Source organism: Psammomys obesus, unplaced genomic scaffold, assembly GCF_907164565.1.
Source record: "Psammomys obesus unplaced genomic scaffold, mPsaObe1.curated_primary_1811, whole genome shotgun sequence".
NCBI classification, from domain to species: Eukaryota; Metazoa; Chordata; class Mammalia; order Rodentia; family Muridae; genus Psammomys; species Psammomys obesus.
The window spans coordinates 3,475,209-3,494,356 of NW_026594418.1; the positions used below are offsets into that span (position 1 = coordinate 3,475,209).

General features: G+C 36.4%; 1 pseudogene; it reads left to right on the forward strand.

The window, feature by feature from the left end:
* The first annotated feature begins 12,188 nt into the window (after positions 1-12,188).
* Positions 12,189-18,896, forward strand: LOC129685417 (elongation factor 1-delta-like; annotated as a pseudogene).
* The last annotated feature ends 252 nt before the right edge of the window (positions 18,897-19,148 follow it).

Here is a 19,148-nt window from a genome sequence, read left to right on the forward strand (position 1 = left end):
ACCTAAAAGTAACTGTTTGGTAGTGCTTTCAGGGATTAGCTCATTTATGTGGAAGACAGTATTCTCATCAATTAAAATATGAATAGAGACATTTGCATTATTTTATGCTCTAAAATGCTGCTGAGTACTTTTCTATTACTTATCTTTACATTATGGTTTCTATTTATCCTAATGTTATCTCAATAAATGTCATTAAGGCTGGTCAGGACCTTTGTATTGGCTGCCATTTGAATTAAAACTATAAATTTAATATTGTAATACGGTGATTAAAAGGACACCTTTGAAAGAAATAGTGCTTACTGTGGTTAATTACATCATACAAGTTTAACATGAAATGTTCATGCAGTTTATGGATGCTATTAGAATTATAAAAGGTATTTTCTATAACACCATGTAGAGTGAACCAGATGCCAGAAAAACATCATCTGTCTCCAGATGTGTCCTAAAACAGATGATGTACATAATCTCACTCACTGTGTATATAAGTTAAATGTTCCCATGTCAAAATTTTAGCTTCAATATTTAATATTTTAGAACTTCATAAAAGTTCATAGAAATTAAAGAAAGACCAAAGAAATGTGTTGGCCACCTGATGTCTAACTTATGCATATATGACTATGCGAAAATATGTCTACCTTGGATTGCTTGATTTATATCATTAAATCATGGAAAGATGTTATCAATCCATTTATCAGGATCTGACTATCACTGCTTGCAAGTCACAAGAGAGTTCTATAAATGGAAGTATTCTAACATATTTAAAACATTAATTCTACAGAATAGAATGTTTTGACAGGACTCTGATCTCCCACAGGCAAAGCTCTAGAGACATTTCCTTTCAAAGTGGCAAACTATTATCCTGTCTCAGCATCCTAGTACGAATGACAATTTTTTTGTCATGTCAAATGATTAAAAAATAAATATGGAAGGAAAAGAAGCACTCTGGCTGCCCCATGTGATGACTCTAATCATGAGGCACTAAAGGCAGGAAGACAGAAAGAAGGAATATCTGACTTTAGATTGAAAATTTTATCAAAACAGACTATTCCTTCACAAAAAAGTGACTTTTTCCCATTTGACAATTATTAGGCTCCTGCTCAGATCACAAGGTATTCAGAGTTATTGAGACACTATGTAGACATTACAAAACCACAGAGCTCTAGTGTTATGAGCAGTATGTCCTTATTCTGCCAACTGTTAAAACCAGAATTAGCTTAGATACAAAGTTACAAATATAAGAGACACTGTCAATCATCTCATTCAGTGTATTGCTTATTGTAAGACTGTTCTGTTCCAGAAAGCTTCTGGAACAATAAATTGAATCAAATTGCAATGAAGAAGCAAATTTATTAACATCCAAGAAAACTTCCCAAGTGTTCCTTTCTTTCCCCACTTATATATTCCTTTCTGTTACTGGTACAGTATCCTGATACACAGGAGATGCAGAAATGACTCTCAATTATGTTTACAAAAAACACATTCACAAATATAATTAAAGTTCTGCAATATTAAATATAAATATTCACAATCTATTATTTCAAGTACTTTAGACAAAGTTAAATATATAAATACTAGATAAATTATTATATTTTTAAAACGATCATAACCGATAACTGGCAAAAAATGTTTCTGTGAACACCCATAGAATACTTTACATGGGACACACTATGAAGATTTTAATAGCAACTAATATAATTTTGTCAGACCCTGTAGAAGACCACTTGGGAACTCTATTTAGATTCATTAAGAAAAAAAAATGTTAGATCGTCTTGAGAGAAGAAAAATGGAAGTTATTATTACAGAGAGCTAATCAAAATAAGAAAATCCCTGGTCAAATAAATTTAAATTGTGGAGCATTGTGTTTTAATTAGAATTATTACATATTGTTTTGCTTTTTGGATATCTGGAGAACAGAGAAAATTAAATACACAGGGCTGCAAACAAATAATCACTATGCTGAAATACAGAAATTCATATTCCCTATTTTAATATCTTTCAGAACAGATTTCCTTAACCTTTGGTGATTCTATTTGCAAAAGCCAAACAACAAGCTTTGATATTATTGAAAGATGGGAAATATAATAAAAAAAAAAGGTGACTATGGCAATTTTGGGAGCTGAACAATATTCAGCCTACAATCGGGAGAATAAATCCTAATGACTTTCAAATGCTGTTCAAAAGTATCTATCTGGATGTTGTTAACTATGTGAATCATTACTAAAAAGCCAAAATTGAAAATATCCTCAGAGAAGTTGTTTTCTTTTTTAATTGATTTATTATTTATTACAATTTATTCACTTTGTATTCCACCTGTAGCTCCCTCCCTCATCTCCTCCCATTCCCACCTTCCCTCCCTCCCTCCCTCATCTCCACCTACGTGCCTCCCCTAGTCCACTAATAGGGGAGGACCTCCACTCCTCAGAAAAGTTTTATATTTTAAAAAGTGAAAATCCAAACTATCCAAGTAGAATTTCAAAATTTTAAACTATGTTGGGAGGGACAGCATTATCACAAACTATAGAACCAGATACTTTCAAGTAATTATACTTTTCTTTAATATTAATAATGATGATACTAATAATCAATAATCCTGATTCTGAAAGTTGCCAGGTACTTATCAAGTGCTTTAGTATATTTTGCATTAGGTTTCTGTTACCCTTTTTTGTTATTTAGGTGTTGTGTCATGATGGAAGAGTATCCCATAGAGGCAGGTTAAGAGAGGTTATGTTTATTTTAGTTTGTGCCCACTCTTGGCTAACTCCATCGCTTTGGACCTGAGTCTTCCCAGCCAATCTCATCTAAGAAGTAAAAACAGACATGAATGAGCCATGGGAAAGATTCCACCCCAGCTCCCAAGAAAAGGTTTCAGGAACAATGTTACTATAACTAGGCCTCAAATCCTCAGAATACTTCCATCACTCTCCAGGTAGACATTCAAGTTATTAATTTATAAATGGATTAATGTGATCATGTCAGAGGCTTTATGATCTACCCAGTAGTCAAAAGCCATCAGCTGTCTACAAGGTCTGTGGGAAACACTTCAGATTCAAATCATAACATTCCTATTACTGAGCAAGCTGATGACCAGAGATATACCTTCCTGATAAGATTCATATAGACAATCCATAATTATGACAGAATTGGGACACTGTTTCAGTGTGTAAGAGTTTTGTTTTGTTTTTTTTTTTTTTTTTTACAAATGACCTTATTCATGATGCAATTTTGAATCCTCAGTTTGTTTTCTGAAAAGAATTACTAATTTAAATAAAAGTCAAATAAAAGATAATAACACACTATATAATACATTCTTTTTAAACTTTTCAGCACTTTAATATGCAGACATAATTAGGCTTAATATTAGAAAATACTAAGATTGATAATGGCAATGTCTTTCAACTAATCTGAACTCCATATTTTAATAGCCGAGGGATACAAAATTTAATTATTATATGTGATTCAAGCAAGTTAACTAGAATATAGTAGTTGATAAAAGTATACTTACTATTAACAAATTTATATTATTCTCTTATTGCAAATGTCTGTCTTGCTTTGTCTAATATGTGACTTTAATTTGATTTCCCATCAAAAGTCGTAGCTATCAATTAAAGAATATCACCTACTAGTTAGAGAGACTGGTCAATAAGGAAATTAGAGTAGGCCAAATAAAATACTTTCATTGTTCATCCATCTACTCATTCTGCCATGCTTATCATATGTATTGTTTGTACTTGGAGAAAGATGGTGACTGAATGATAGAAATTTACAAAGAATGCCAAATAATTCTAAAATACCTCCAAAACAGAGTACCCATATTTATGAATATAAAATTAAACATGGTAATATAAATAGTTATAATAAATTCTATGTCAAAAAATTCTATAGAGGAAAAAAAAACTAATATAAAAGAAACAATGATTGGTAGGTCGTGAGCACAATAATAGGATCTTCTGAAAAATTTTGGTTTTGCCAAAACTGAAAACCAGAAATCATCTTGGAAAAAATAATCCAAATCTCCATACATTATAAAAAGATAATAGAGATAGAATAGAATGATGAAAAACAATGAGAAACAAGTGGTAGAGCTGGAGACAGGGCTGATGGATGTGTGGACTTACTAACTCTCAAAGATTTTACTATAGAGGTTAGTGGTTACTTCACAGGCAGAGAAATCTAGTGGTTAATGGAAAGGAATGGTTGCTTCATTAGAAGGGAAATGTGTAGAGGAATTTTAATCCAGCAACATGACTACTTTGTTCACTTCTGCCGGGAGCCAAGGCCAGCTAGTGGAAAGTTACAGACAGCTGCAACAAGGTCGTGGGTGAGAGATTTATGTTTCCAGAACTTATGAGACATCTGTTCGTCAGGCTAGACATTTTGAGATATTTTAGCTGACATCCCTGTAGTATCTCTTTTAGTAAACATTCTTTGTGGTGTTCTGCATCTTCATTAATCACCCTGTTATGTTTTGTAAACTATTTTGCTGACACATTTTCCCTTCCTGCCTTCTCCCTATAAAGCTGTGTGAATTTTTTCAAATAAACGGGAACGAGATCAGATTATAGACTTGCTCTCCTTCTTTGTGTTTCTTGTTCCTGTCCCATTCTTTTCTCCCCTCCTTAGAAACCCATTGAACTCCCTCTGGATGGGACACACATCCAAAGACGTTTTAGGTCTTTATGATCCAGCTGAAATGGTGACATGCCTGTAGTACACACCTTTAATCACAAAAACGAAGTTGCAGTTAGTTTGTAGAAGGAAGCAGGCATGTTTGAAAGTGATATCTACTTTAGGAGCAGACAAATTGATGAATGAGAGAAAGATTTGACAAGCTTGGGTATGCCCAATTGTCATGAGAATAGCAGGGGGAAAACAGGTGACTTAAAGGATAGGAACAGAGAGAATAGAGGTAGTTGTATTAGGAAAGGCTTAGAGACAGATTTAGAGAGAACAAGCTAGACACAAGAGAAGGCAGAATGAGCCAGAGGATGTGAAAGAGTCGGAAGATTAGAACAATTTACAAGAGTTAGTTTGAGACCAAGCAGAGCAATTCCATGAGAACCTGAGAGAAGCCAGTTTGAATAAGTCAGCTTGCAGAGGAGTTTGAGCCAGAACAGCTGAGATGAACCAGCCAGCTTGAGTTCAGAAAGAGCTAGGAAGGGTGAGCCTATTCAGCAGTAAGTCTCAGAGGCTGAAAACATTCTAGGCCTAGATTAGATTGTATGGAGGCTAGAAGATTCCAGGACTAAGCCTAGGTTAGCAGAAGGGGGAAGTAAACCTGAGATGATAGTTAAATCAAATGAATAAAAGTTGCTGTCATAGACATGCATGATGAAGACAATGCATTATAAAATGTAAGCTTATTGTATGGCAAATGCCACACATATCCTTGCTTATATCTTGGTTTTGGAGTAATTTCCATATAACTGTATTTTCATGTAAATAAGTATTCTCTTACTGAAAGTAAATACAAAGTGTCAAAATACACTCACTGGAGAGAGGAGGATTGAAATATGATCATTATATGCACTATTAAGAGAGACTATACAAGTGAGTATGTTTCCATCATTTTATTATTCATTTTTTGAGATATTAGTATAATTATGCCATTTTCCATTCTGTTTCCTACCTTCAAACACTCTCATATATGCTACTTTACTTTCTAAAACATTTATTAATATCCAGAATCTGGAAACAAACTTGATGTCCCTCAACTGAAGAATGGACACAGAAATTGTGGTACATTTACACAATGGAATAATACTCAACTATTAAAAACAAAGAAATCATGAAATTTGCAGGCAAATAGAAGGAACTAGAAAAGATCATCCTGAGGTGTCCCAGAAGCAGAAAGACACACATAGTATATACTCACTTATAAGTGGATATTAGCCACATAATTCATGATAAACACATTAAAATCTACACACCTATAAAAGATCAACAACAAGGACCCTAGGGAAGATGTTTAATTCTTATTCAGAAGGGAAAACAGGATAGATACCTGAAGCAGTAGAAGAGATAGAACAGGATAGGAGCCTACCACAGATGTCCTCTAAAAGACACCACCCAGCAGGGAAGCAGATGCAGACACTCACAGCTAAACTTTTACAGAGGACACTTTGTCTAATGGAAGAAGGAGGGTATAGAAGGACCCAGAGCAGATAGGAGTCACACAAGGATACAAGGATACCAACAAAGCCAAAAGAAAACAAAACAAAACAAAACAAAACAGGGTGCAGGGGTACTACAGAAACTGCCCATCCATAGACAGAGAGGAACTAGACCCCTGATTAGATGTAGCCCATATACAGCTCAGTCTCTATGTGTGTTCCCTAGTAAGGGGAGAAGAGACAGTCTCTGACATGAACTCAGTTGCCTGCTCCTTGATCACTTCTCCCTGGTGAGGTGACTTACCCAGCCCACAGAGGAAGAGGATCCAGGCAGTCCTGATGGGATCTGATAGGCTAGGGTCAGACAGTAGGGGAGCATGACTTCTATCAGTGGACTAGGGAAGAGGGATAGGGGAGGAAGAGGGAGGGACTGTGGGACCAGGGGGAGATGAGGGAGGGGCCTAGAACTGGGATACAAAGGGAATGAATTGTTAATAATAATAATAATTAAAAATATTGCTTCTTCATTTATTAATTCTTGCTATATACATATGTTTATATCCATGTTTCTAAATATCTAAGTATAACCTGCACAGTGCATATGTTATTTGTATGTATGTTTTCAGAGTTGACCATGTTGAATTGGTAACTGATAGGTATTCTATTTCTCATGCTCCCAGTGTTCCTTAGGGCCTATAGTTCTTTGTGAAGGTTGAAGTACCCTGGGCTTTCCTTTTTCCATGTTAACATACCTATTACTACCCTTGTTCAGTTCATGTTTAGGTTGTCTTACTACTGTCATTTCATGGGTATAGCTTCTGACACTCCTGTGAGACACAATCTCAAAGCAAATAAGTTTTTTGTTTGTTTGTTTGTTTGTTTGTTTGTTTTTTGGTTCTTAAAATCTATCTGTCCTCTCTTCTGCAATGATACCTGGGCCTTAAGTCAATGAGTTTCATTGTGGATACATCATTTGGCAGTGGACTTTACAATACTATCATGACTGTTTTGCATTTCAGTAATTGCCTCTGTTGCAAAGAGAAGTTTGTTTGATGAAGGATGCGGTCTGCACTTATAAGTGGATATAAGAAGAGATATTTAGATTGTGGTTAAGGAATGTAATATGGTAGTTTAGTAAAGTGGTAGCTGTTAGTTCTCCTCTAAGATCATTTACTTCACTAGCCCTGGAAAGTTAGTTAGGGTTGTTCAACAGACTCCCAAACACTACAGGCTATTACTAGTATCCTTTGTTGCCTGTCAGAGGTAGAAATTAAGTCCATTAAATTAAAAATGAATTTTCAAAATTTCCTGTCTACTATACACATCAAAGTCTACATTTCCAATATTCATAAATGTATAATAAAAATTTAAAACACATACTTAACAGCATGTATTGTAAGTATATGCTTAATTAAAAGTATATGAATATCTCATAAAATTTTAGGTAGTTATGTTAGCATAAATAGAGGGTAAGAATGATTATATTATGACCATCTTTAAATAATCATAAGTGGTAGTCAAAGATAGACTGCTAATTTTATTAGAGAATTAAGTTATATTTGAAAACTGTATAACATGTTGGTTCACTAGCAAATACTGCAAAAGAAATCTAGGCTCCTGATGACAGCATAATACCAATGATATGTAATGTTTCTAATAAAACACAAAGGAGGTGTACTACTCTAAACACTTCCAGAGAAATGATTGTTCTCCCTACTGGTAACAAAGTGTATTTTCAAAAATTTGTTAAACAAAAGATCAAACACTAACATAATTAAGAAAAAAACAGCAGTGATACAGGGAACAAATTCAGAAAATTAAATGTAGTACTAGTTATTATGAATACAAATTAAAATTAGACAAATTCAGTTTTATGCTGTTACAGTTGGATATAAATATTCTTATATTTATCGTGTCCAGAAATTTCTCTTTACACCAACACTTAACATCTGTGTCTGAGAATAGAGAAAGATGCTAACTCTTAACAGGTCTGGGCTTCTTGTTATTTATAGGATAATTTTCGTTCTTTGTATTGTCAAAGTGCTCAGCCAGTGTGTCTTATTTATTTCTCAAGGCCAATGTCTTTTTCTTTTGATACCTGTATGTCAGCATTTCTGTTTGCCTGTATTTCTTGTCCACACCCATGTATTTAGTCCAATAGCCTACAAATAATTTTCAAACACTTTCTAATCATCATATGTTGAATAGAAACTTGGAAATATAATCCACTAACTCATTATCTTCTCTATTTATTCTTCTAACAGAACTTTAAGAAAAGTAGTGAAGAGGTTAATGATGGGATGACCACATTCAAAAGCTACTGAAAATGCAACCATGATGTGCTGACTTTAATAAAATCATTGAAACTTTCAGAACAGAAGCTTAATGTACCAAAGAGAGTAGACTACTTTAACATTTTTTTAACTTTGATAATCAGAAAAAGATTACTGTTTTTTTTTTTTTCCTGAGATAAAATGTAGCAAAATTAGGAATTCCAAAATGCAAAGTAATCTGCATTCCCTGGGAATCTCCATTCCCAGATCTACGTTAGGATATTTTGTTTAAAAATCTTCATTAAATCAAAAATCATCTGTGCTTTAAAAAAATTAATAGCAGTGGCTGATTCTCAGTTATGTTAAGTATCTAATAGTATTATATTAGGGTTGTCAACATAGCACAAGAATTGCTTATAACTGTGGCTCCAAAAAAAAAAAAAAAAAAAAAAAAAAAAAAAGAGATTGATAGAAAACATGACCAAACTCTGCGGGAAATTGTTTGATAACTTTTGTAGCCTGTATCTGTCACTGTGACAAAATACCTCAGAAAGTGAATTTAAAGGATGATTTATACTGCCACTTTGTTTCAGAGTTTGATCAGTTGGCTCCTGTCTTGGGTCTGAAATAAGAATGCATGAACTCATGGGCTGGCTCTTTCATCACCTCCCCCTAAAGGGGGAGGAGCCTAACCAGTACAGAGGAAGAGGAAGAAGCCAGTCCTGATGAGACCTGATAGACTAGGGTCAGATGGAAGGGGAGGAGGACCTCCCCTATCATTGTATTGGAAGAGGGCAAAGGAGAAGAGTGAGGAAGGGTGAGATTGGGAGGGGGTAGAGGAGGGGGCTACAGCTGAGATACAAAGTGAATAAACTGTAATCAATAAAAACAAAAAAAAATTAAAAAAGAATACATAAACATTGTGATAATAGTTCAGAGCCCAGAAAAATAAAAATAAACAATAAAAAAACAAAACAAAACAAAAAAACCCTCTCATCTCATGATAGCTTAAGCATTAGGACACAATGAGGGTAGGGACAAAACGTGTCCTTTATATCACACAGCCATTTACCTGTGGTACATCTTCTATTTTCTACTACTTCGCAACAATAGCATAAAACTATAATTCAAAGAAGGGATCATTCCACGGATGGAGATAACATTTTCAGGTACAACCATCTCTCAAGAAGTTGATCACCTGCCGTCAAAACCTTGTACCTGGAAGAAAGCATTCTTCTCGGTCCGTAAGAAGTGTTTCCCCACTCAGCTTAGATTTAGTTGATGCTGATTTCCAAACTGAGCATGACTGGAACTAAGAGCCCAATAGAAAGGTTTTTGTTGTTGTGATTGTTGTTGTTTCATCAGTGTGTAATCAACAGTATGCATCTTTCTTAAGGTGACTTTACCCTGTAATCTCATGTGAATTTTATAACTTTCTTTTTATATTTCCTTAAAAAAATAAATAGTAATGAAGGGACAATTTAGTATCTTTATTCAGAAAAGTACAATGGGTGTTCAGAATAAAATTTTTCAACACCAGGATGCATAAGGTAAAAGTGTATTTGACATTACATGGTTCTAAAGAGAAAAAAAATCTAAAATCTGTCATTACCGATAAATTAAACATTTTCCAGAAAAAAAATCAATATGTAAAGATCAGTTCTATGTTTGTCTGCCAACAATGAATTTATCTACATACAATTTTAGTAAACAATCCCATTTATCATACTAATCATAAATAAAAGCATAGCAATAGGCTTAACAAAATAGATGGCAGGTTGTTTTGCTAAAAGCCTACCACATACTGATAAGCTAGAGCCCAAGAGGGTGGAAAAAGATGTGTTCATGAATTAGAGGAATTGACTAAGGAATTTTACAAGGCTAAGAATAGCCCTGTAAAACTCAAAACTATTTAGAAGCTTACGGAAATGTTTTTGTGATTTGTTATCACTAATTTAGCATTTCTTTTTTTCTTCTTCTTTTCTTTTTTATTATTATCATTTATTGCAGTTTATTCAGTTTGTATCCTGGCTGTGGTCCCCTCCCTTGTCTAGTCCCAATCCCACCCAGCTTCCCTCTTCTCCTCCTATGCTCCTTCCCTAGTTCACTGATAGTGAAGGTCCTCCTCCTCTTCTATTTGAATGTAGGCTTTCAAGTCTCATCAAGGCTGACTGCATTGTCTTCTTCTGTGGCCTGGCAAGGCTGCATCCCCATGGGGAGGTGATCAGAGAGCCTGACTTTGAGTTCATGCCAGAAAAATTCCCTGCTTTCCTTTCTAGGGACCCTACTTGGAGACCGAGTCTATGGGCTACTTCTGAGTTGGGGGTTTAGGTCCTCTCCAAGCATTGCCTTTGGTTGGAAAATCATGAAATTAAGTGATTGACGACAATATTTACAGTGAAAATACCGAGAAACTGGTGATTAATTTTTCCAGAGAATTTGAATGAGGGCATGGTTAAGAAGAAGCGAATTTTGAATTGATTATGGAGATGGAAATTATGACATGACAGAAAATATGAGAGAATTTCTAAAATGAAAAAAAATGTATTTTCAAAGCTGTTCAAACATGAACCATTACAAAATCCCTTCTAAAAATTAAAACTTATTTAATAAAAATGAGTCTTTCTCATTGTAGTATGTTTATGTATGCACAATGGTTCTGAGAAGATCCATATGCATCAAAGTAGGCTGAGTAAAAGGTTATCTTTACTTTACCTGAAAATCTCACATGCTGTTTCTTAACCAATAGTCAATTTATAATTGGCTCAGCACAATGATAATTTTTGTATAAATAAATACAAATAATAACATATTTGAATTCTTAAATGTCAAGCAATCACAGACATATCCAATCTAGGCAGAGAATAAATTGGCTCAGGTTTAATTCAGAAACTTGTTTGAAAGACATTCTAAATTAATTCATATTAAAATAGATTTGCTAATATCACCATTTAATTTCTACATTTAGCATAATAGGCATAAAATATTTTTGAAGGAAGCACTTTTAAGATAAATGTTTCGTCTTGCTCAAATCCTATGATAAACCATTTAAATTAAAAATAACCTCTGAGAAAATGTCATGCAAACCATGATACTTTCAAATATTTAAACATTTTTTCCTACCAGACTTCAATCCATGCACTTATGTAGGATCAGTGAAATGGCTTTAAGTTACTCTAATGAGAATCTCAATTTCCTTTCCACATAAGTGAAAGAAATTTGAGATCTTTCCTTTTTAATTAATCATGTTCTCTGGCAGTTTTTCACGTGTATAAAATCTGTTCTGATTACTGTAGTGGTTCATCCCATGTACTCTCATAAGCCACCCCTCACTTACTTCCATCCTCTCTATAATTTCTTCCAAACACTCAAAACTTCATTGACTCATTATTTAGCAACATTTGAGTTTAGTCAGGACCGTCTGTGTGGCTTTGGATTCTGGTGAGTTCCTCAGTTAGTACCCAAGTGTAGACAGAGACAAAGCTTCTGTCTTTTCAAGAAGACAAAGCTTCAGCAGGAGGACAAGGTCCTGAGGGCCAATGCTGCTGTTCAGCTAAATTAGTGCTGTACTTTCTAAATATTTAGAATTACACCCGTAGTCAAAGGCTACCTCTGGCCTTATTTGGAGAAGCATATTTTAATAATGAAGAGGTCTAAGAATTCAGAGATGAATGGATACTAAAAGTGTTAAGAAAAAGCACTAGTTGAATTCTCAAGCCTCAAGTGGCCAGTCGGGTTACACCTTCTCTGAATCTCAGGGACCATCGCAGATATAAAGACAGAAAGAATGTAAGAACAGAAAGACATGGAGAATGGTCGGGAACTCTGGGGAATGACAGAGGCAACACAGTCACAACCTCACAGCCGCTATGCCTGCCATCAGTGGGTTTTGCGTGTTAAAAGAAACCTTACAACTTACTCAGAATGCCTGGAGATAAGTAAATGTTCCTTCTACTTAGTGGGAAACTTGTTCATTCAGCAACTTTTATTCATGTGAAAGTCGTTTTCTGTAGCCTATCTGAGTACTCCCTCTGTGCAAATCTTAAAATGGAACAAATCAGAAATCTGAACATATAAAGTCAACATTAGAAAGTATTTTCTTCAGATAACAACTCTTTCTCCTTGAGATCAGTACCTCTTCATCCCATGTACAAGACTCAAGAGCATTTACCTGATGATATTATCAATATACCTGGCATATAACTCTTGTAAACACTGGGCAAAGTTTTTAAGTGTCTTCTTCTTTAAATTCATAATTGTATCATTTTTTTATTATTTCTCAATTTTTTTATTTATTCTTCCGGTCTTTAGATATGACTGATAAGCTATTAGATATCTTGAATCCTCAATATTTGCATTTTCTAAAAGACTTGTACTTTATATATTTTCTCTGTCCTAAACCCAAGGCCCCTGAGATAGCTTTTATGCAGCACATTCATAATGCTTTCTATTCAAATTCTCCCTGATTTCCACTGAATTTTCAAGATACCCCTGTAATAGTACTTGGTGTGGTGGTTGTGGTGGTGGTGGTGGTGGGTTTCTGTGTTATTTACGTTATACTGATACATTACCTTTGGAAAAATAACTTAGACTCTCAAACTTTTGAAACAATGGCAGTAGTTTTATAATCACTGCTTTATTATTTTAATTTTTGTTACTCCTCTATAAACTTGGCACAGAGGCTTTAAAGTGATTTAATCTTCAAAGAGCCCACATACATATTTCTATTTAATTACAGCCAGAACTTATATATCTACAAGTTTAATATAAAATTGAGGAACTTTCGATTGAAGAACAGAAATACAGTCTGGTGAAGAAGCGATTATACTTTATTTAGAAGAGGGTGATGTGACCCTGAACTATGGAGTTCACTTGACTTTTAATGAATGCCTGGTAGAGTTGAAAGATTACAAAGGTAAAATTTTAAGTTAATACTTGATTACAAGATGCCTGAAAGCCAGTTGTAATAATGTTCCCTTCTATCTCTGTGATAAAATAAATTACTAGCTTATTCATGTGGAAGCATATTTTGTATAGCAGATTTTTTTTATTAATTACACTTTATTCATTTTGTATCCCCCCATAAGCCCCTCCCTCCTCCCCTCCCGATCCCACCCTCCCTCCTCTTTCTGCATGCATGCCACTCCCCAAGTCCACTGATAGGGGAGGTTCTCCTCTTCTTTCTGATCTTAGTCTATCAGTTCTCATCAAAAGTGGCTGCATTGTCCTCTACTGTGGCCTGGTAAGGCTGCTCCCCCCTCAGGGGGAGGTGATCAAAGAGCAGGCCAATCAGATTATGTCAGAGGCAGTCCCTCTTCCCATTACTATGTAACCCACTTGGACACTGAACTGCCATGGGCTACATCTGTGCAGGGGTTCTAGGTTATCTCCACGAATAGTCCTTGGTTGGAGTATGAGTCTCTGGGAAGTTCCCTGTGTTCAAATTATCTTGTTCTGTTGCTCTCCTTGTGGAGTTCCCATCCCCTCCAGCTCTTACTATGATTTACCATTTAGAGAGTAAAGTGAAACTCCCTCCCTCTCCACACACATACACACATACACACATACAAAAGCAATACCAAACTAAAGTAAGACCAGGAAATTTGGAATGAAAACAAAATAGAATGGAGCAATTTAAATGAATATAAAGTGAACTTAAAATAATTTCACCAATAATTATATTAAGTAAAATCACAATACACTCCAATAAAAAAAAGACAGATTTTTGAACTAACTAAAAGCAATAAACTATGTAAGCCATGAGAATCATTCACTAAACATGAAGACAAATATAGGCTAAGGTAAAAAGGTAGAATAATAATGTTCTACATACACATGGAGGTATGAGAATTTAGTTATGAATAACTAATATTAAGATATAAATACTTTCCATAAGGTCCTGTGTAGTGAGTGTTGATCTTAAATCCTGTGCTGTTGGTGCTTTGTTTAGGAAGTTGTCTCCTGTGCGAATGACTTCTAGGCTCTTCTCCACTTTTTCTTCTAAAATATTTAGTGTGTCTGGTTTTATGCTGAGATCTTTGATCCACTTGAATTTTACTTTTCCAGGGAGATAAGTATGTATCTATTTGCATTTTTCTTCATGTAGACATTTGGTTAGACCAGCACCATTTATTGAAGATGCTGTGTTTTTTTTTTGTTTGTTTGTTTGTTTTGTTTTGTTTTTTTTCATTGCATGCCTTTGGTTTTATTGTCAAAAATCTGGTGTCCATAGGTATACAGGTTTATTTCTGTGTCCTCAGTTTGATTTCATTGACCCTTCAGTCTGTTGTTATGCCAGTACTATGACATTTTTAGTACTCTTGCTCTGTAGTACTTCTTGAGATCAAGGATGGAGATACCTCCAGAAGTTCTTTGATTGTACAGGATTGTTTTACTTATTCTAGTTTTTTTTGTTGTTGTTGTTTGTTTTGTTTTGTTTTTCCATTTGAAGTTGAGAATTGTCCTTTCAATGTCTGTAAATAATTGAGTTAGTATCTTGATGGGGATACTTTTTAACATTGTGTAAGTATTATAGTAAAGAGAGAGAGAGAGAGTTTTAACAGATTAATATATAAAAATAAATCAAAGAACCCAACCTCCTAAATGATGTCAGTTAACTAATGCATGAAACTTGAGAGACTGAAGGAAGTTTTCTTCCAGCAGCTCATTGGAAAACACAGTATTTTAAATCAGACCTTTCCTCAGTAGTGATGAATAATCAAACTAACAGTACTCCAGTTGCAACTGCCAAAACTTTTAAACAAAAATCACAAAAAAAAACATTTTCAAAACTAATCTAATAATGAAGCCACCTCACACAAAAAGCTCAACACACAAAATAAAGTTGAGTTCAGACTGTAGGTAAAAATATTTATAATACTGTCACTTAATAACTGTAACTGAAAGATGAAAATAGGAAGATATGAAACTCAAGGGAACAATTGATGAAAACCAACACAAAAATGACAAAACAGTTAATCAGTAGACATAGATGTGAAACAGATTTTAATTTTGAGCTAACAAAATTTACAATGCTAATAGCTTACAAACTAATGCTTTGAGATGTGTTTTTAACTCTGGAATATGAAACTGGGCTAAGTAATACTAATATTACCCAACCATTTTGTGGTAAAACATTTAAAAAGCATATTTTGTCATTGTCAAGTATACAACCCATTTTTAATAAGTTTAGTCATTAGGCAATATCAAGCTCTTGAAATAATTCTTCTTCTATAATTTAAATCTTGTATACAGTAAGAGATTCTATGTTTAATATCCCCAATAAAAATGATACTTTCTATTAATATATTTACATTGTGATAAAATAAAGCCCCAATTTTTTTGAGTGTGCACAGCAGAGACACTGAACTCAGTAAAGGCAAGTTTGTTCAGTGCAGGACCAAAGCAGCATTGTCCCCCATCCCAAAGAGGCATGTGGGGCACCCGGAGCAGCTCTTGGCTCAGAGTCTTTCTGACTGCTCCGCATCTGCCTGGCCTACCTGGGACTCAGCTAGTGACTACCAAGCAGAGGGACTACCAAGCTGGTGAACACCAGAGATATACAGGTGTCTAGAGGCCAGCATAAGAACAAAAACAACAAAACTAAGATACACTTGGTCTGTAGTCGCTTATATGTGGATTTTAGCCATACAGTACAAGATAAGCATACCACAAGGCACAGACTCAAAGAAAACAAGTAATAAGGAGGAGCCAAGTGAGGATGCATAAATCTCACTTGGAAGCAAAGATAGAATAGACAGAAGTAATGGTTGAAATTAGGAAACAAGTTATAAGAAGGGGCACAGAGAGTTAAGATGGTGGATATCTAATATCCACTTATGAGTGAGTATATACCCTATGTGTCTTTCTGTTTCTGAGATACCTCACTTGGGGTGATCTTTTCCAGTTCCTGCCATTTGCCTGAAAATTTCATGATTTCCTTGTTTTTAATTGTTGAGTAGTATTCCATTGTGTAAATGTACCACAATTTCTGTATTCATTCCTCAACTCAGGGGAGTCTGGGTTGTTTCCAGCTTCTGGCTATTACAAATAAAGTTGCTAAAATCATGGTTGAGCAAATGTCTTTGTTGTATACTTGAGCATCTTTTGGATATATGTTTAGGAGTGGTATATCTGGATCTTGAGGTAGCGCTATTCCTATCTCATAAGTGGATATTAGACATATAATACAGGATAAACATACCAAAATCTGTACATCTAAAGAAGCTAAGAAAGATGGAGGACCCTGGGTAAGATGCCCAATCATCATTCAGAAATGCAAAGAGGATGGACATCAGAAGAGGGAGAAAACAGGGAACAGGGCAGAAATCTACCACAGAGGGCCTCTGAAAGACTCTACCCTGCAGGGTATCTTTGGGCAGAGTGCAGGGAATCTAATGAAAGAAGGGGGAGATAGAAAGACATGGAGAGGACAGGAGCTCTACAAGGAGAGCAACAGAACTAAAAATTCTTGGCCCAGGGTTTTTTCTGAGACTGATACTCCAACCAAGGACCATTCATGGAGATAACCTAGAACTCTGGAACAGATGTAGCCCATGGCAGTTCAGTGTCCAAGTGGGTTCCACAATAATGGTAACAGGGACTGTCTCTGACATGAACTGATTGGCCTGCTCTTTGATCACCTTTCTCTCAGGAGGGGTGCAGCTTTGCCAGACCACAGAGGAAGACAATGCAGCCACTTCTGATAAGACCTGATAGGCTAGGATCAGAAGGAAGTGGAGGAACACCTCCCCTATCAGTGGACTGGGGGAGGGGCATGGGTGGAGAAGAGGGAGGTTGGAAGGGATTGGGAGGGGTGGAGGGAGGTAGGAACACTTGAAAGACAAAGTTAATAAACTGTAATTAATATAAAAAAAAAAAAAGAAAAAGATGTTGGATATCAGAACTGAGGAGAGGAAAGACAAGAGGACAGGGCCTGTAGAGAAAAGAGAAACCAAGGGTGGAGACACCTCTGTGACAAGCTGGAGACCTAAGTCAGGGTAGGCTTCTGGGAGAATATGAGGGGGATTCACGCAGAGACTCCTAGTAGCAGAGACCATAGAGACTGAAGAGGACACCCTCTAACTAGACTAGTCTTCTAGTAAAGGGTGTGGCACACCAACCCATCTGCAAAAACTTTAACCTAAAATTTACCTTGCCTATGAGATATGCAGGGATGCATATAGAGCAGATAGAGCCGAGACTGAAGGAATGCCCAGCCAATGCCTGGCCCAATGAAAGACCCACCCTATGGGAGACCGCCAGCCCCCGACACTATGCATGATACTCTGCTATGCTTGCAGATAGCCTGTCAGAGTTGTCCTCTGAGAGGCTTTACCCAACAGCACCTCCAAATAGATACTGAAACTCACAGCCAAACATTGGACAATGCATAGGGAGTCTTGCGGAACAGTGAGAGGAAAGAGAACAGGACCTGGAAGTGACAGGAGCTACACACACACACACACACACACACACACACATACTGATGCTGTCCATGGTTTGTTAACCATGCTACCATAAAAGGCCAAATCCCCAGAAATACATGGGTAAATAAATTGGAGCTGAGAATGGTGGTGTAAGCCTTTACCCCTAGCACTCAGGAACGCAGAGGCAAACAGATCTTTGTGAGCTCAAAGGCTACCCTGGTCTACAAAGCAAGTACAGGCCAGTCAAGACTACACAGAGAAACCTTGACTCAAAAATACGAAGTTTAAATAAGTTTAAATACGATGACGCTGAAAGGAGATTCTACGAGCAGATGAATGGGCCTGCGACAGCAGGTTTCTGCCAGGAGAATGGTGCCAGCGTGATCCTCGGTAACATTACAAGAGCCAGAGAGAACAACCAGAAATCCCTGGCCGGAAGCTCAGGCCCCGGGGTCTCCATGGACCTGGTGGAGATCACTGTGAGCTCATTGTACGGATTTCCAGTCTGGAAGTGGAAAACCAGAACCTTCGAGGCGTGTTGCAAGATCTGCAGCAGGCCACTTCCAAGTTGTAGGCCCGGCTGAACACACTGGAGAAGAGTTCGCCCACTCACCGGGTCACAGCCTCACAGACCCAATACATGTCTCCCATGCGTCAAGTGGAGCCTCCCACCAAGAAGGGTGCCACACCAGCAGAGTACGATGAGGACAATGACATTGACCTTTTCGGCGGTGATGAAGAAGAAGAAGATAAGGAGGCTGCCAGACTGCGTGAGGAGCTGCTACGGCAGTACGCAGAGAAGAAGGCCAAGAAGCCTTCATTGGTAGCCAAATCCTCCATCCTCTTGGATGTCAAACCTTAGGATGAGATAGACATGGCCTAGCTAGAGACTTGTGTGCGTTCCATCCAATTGGACGGGCTGGTTTGGGGGGGCTCCAAGCTCTTGCCTGTTGGCTATGGTATCCGGAAGCTGCAGATCCAGTGTGTGGTAGAGGATGACAAATTGGGCACTGACTTGCTGGAAGAGGAGATCACCAAGTTCGAGGAGCATGTGCAGAGACATCGCAGTTTTCAACAAGATCTGAAAGTCCAGGAGTGTGTTCCATGTGTGTGAGGACCTGCTGAGATTAAAGACTGCAACTACGCAAAAAAAAAAAAAAAAAAAAAAAAATGGAGTCAGTGGTTTATGAAAATATATATAAAAAATGACAAGTACATTAAGTTGATAGAAGGAGAAGTAGATCTGAGGGAAATTTGAAATATTAATGGGTGCTGAATATACTCACTATGCACTTTTTGTAGGTATGAAATCCCCACAGAATTGATAGACTATACTT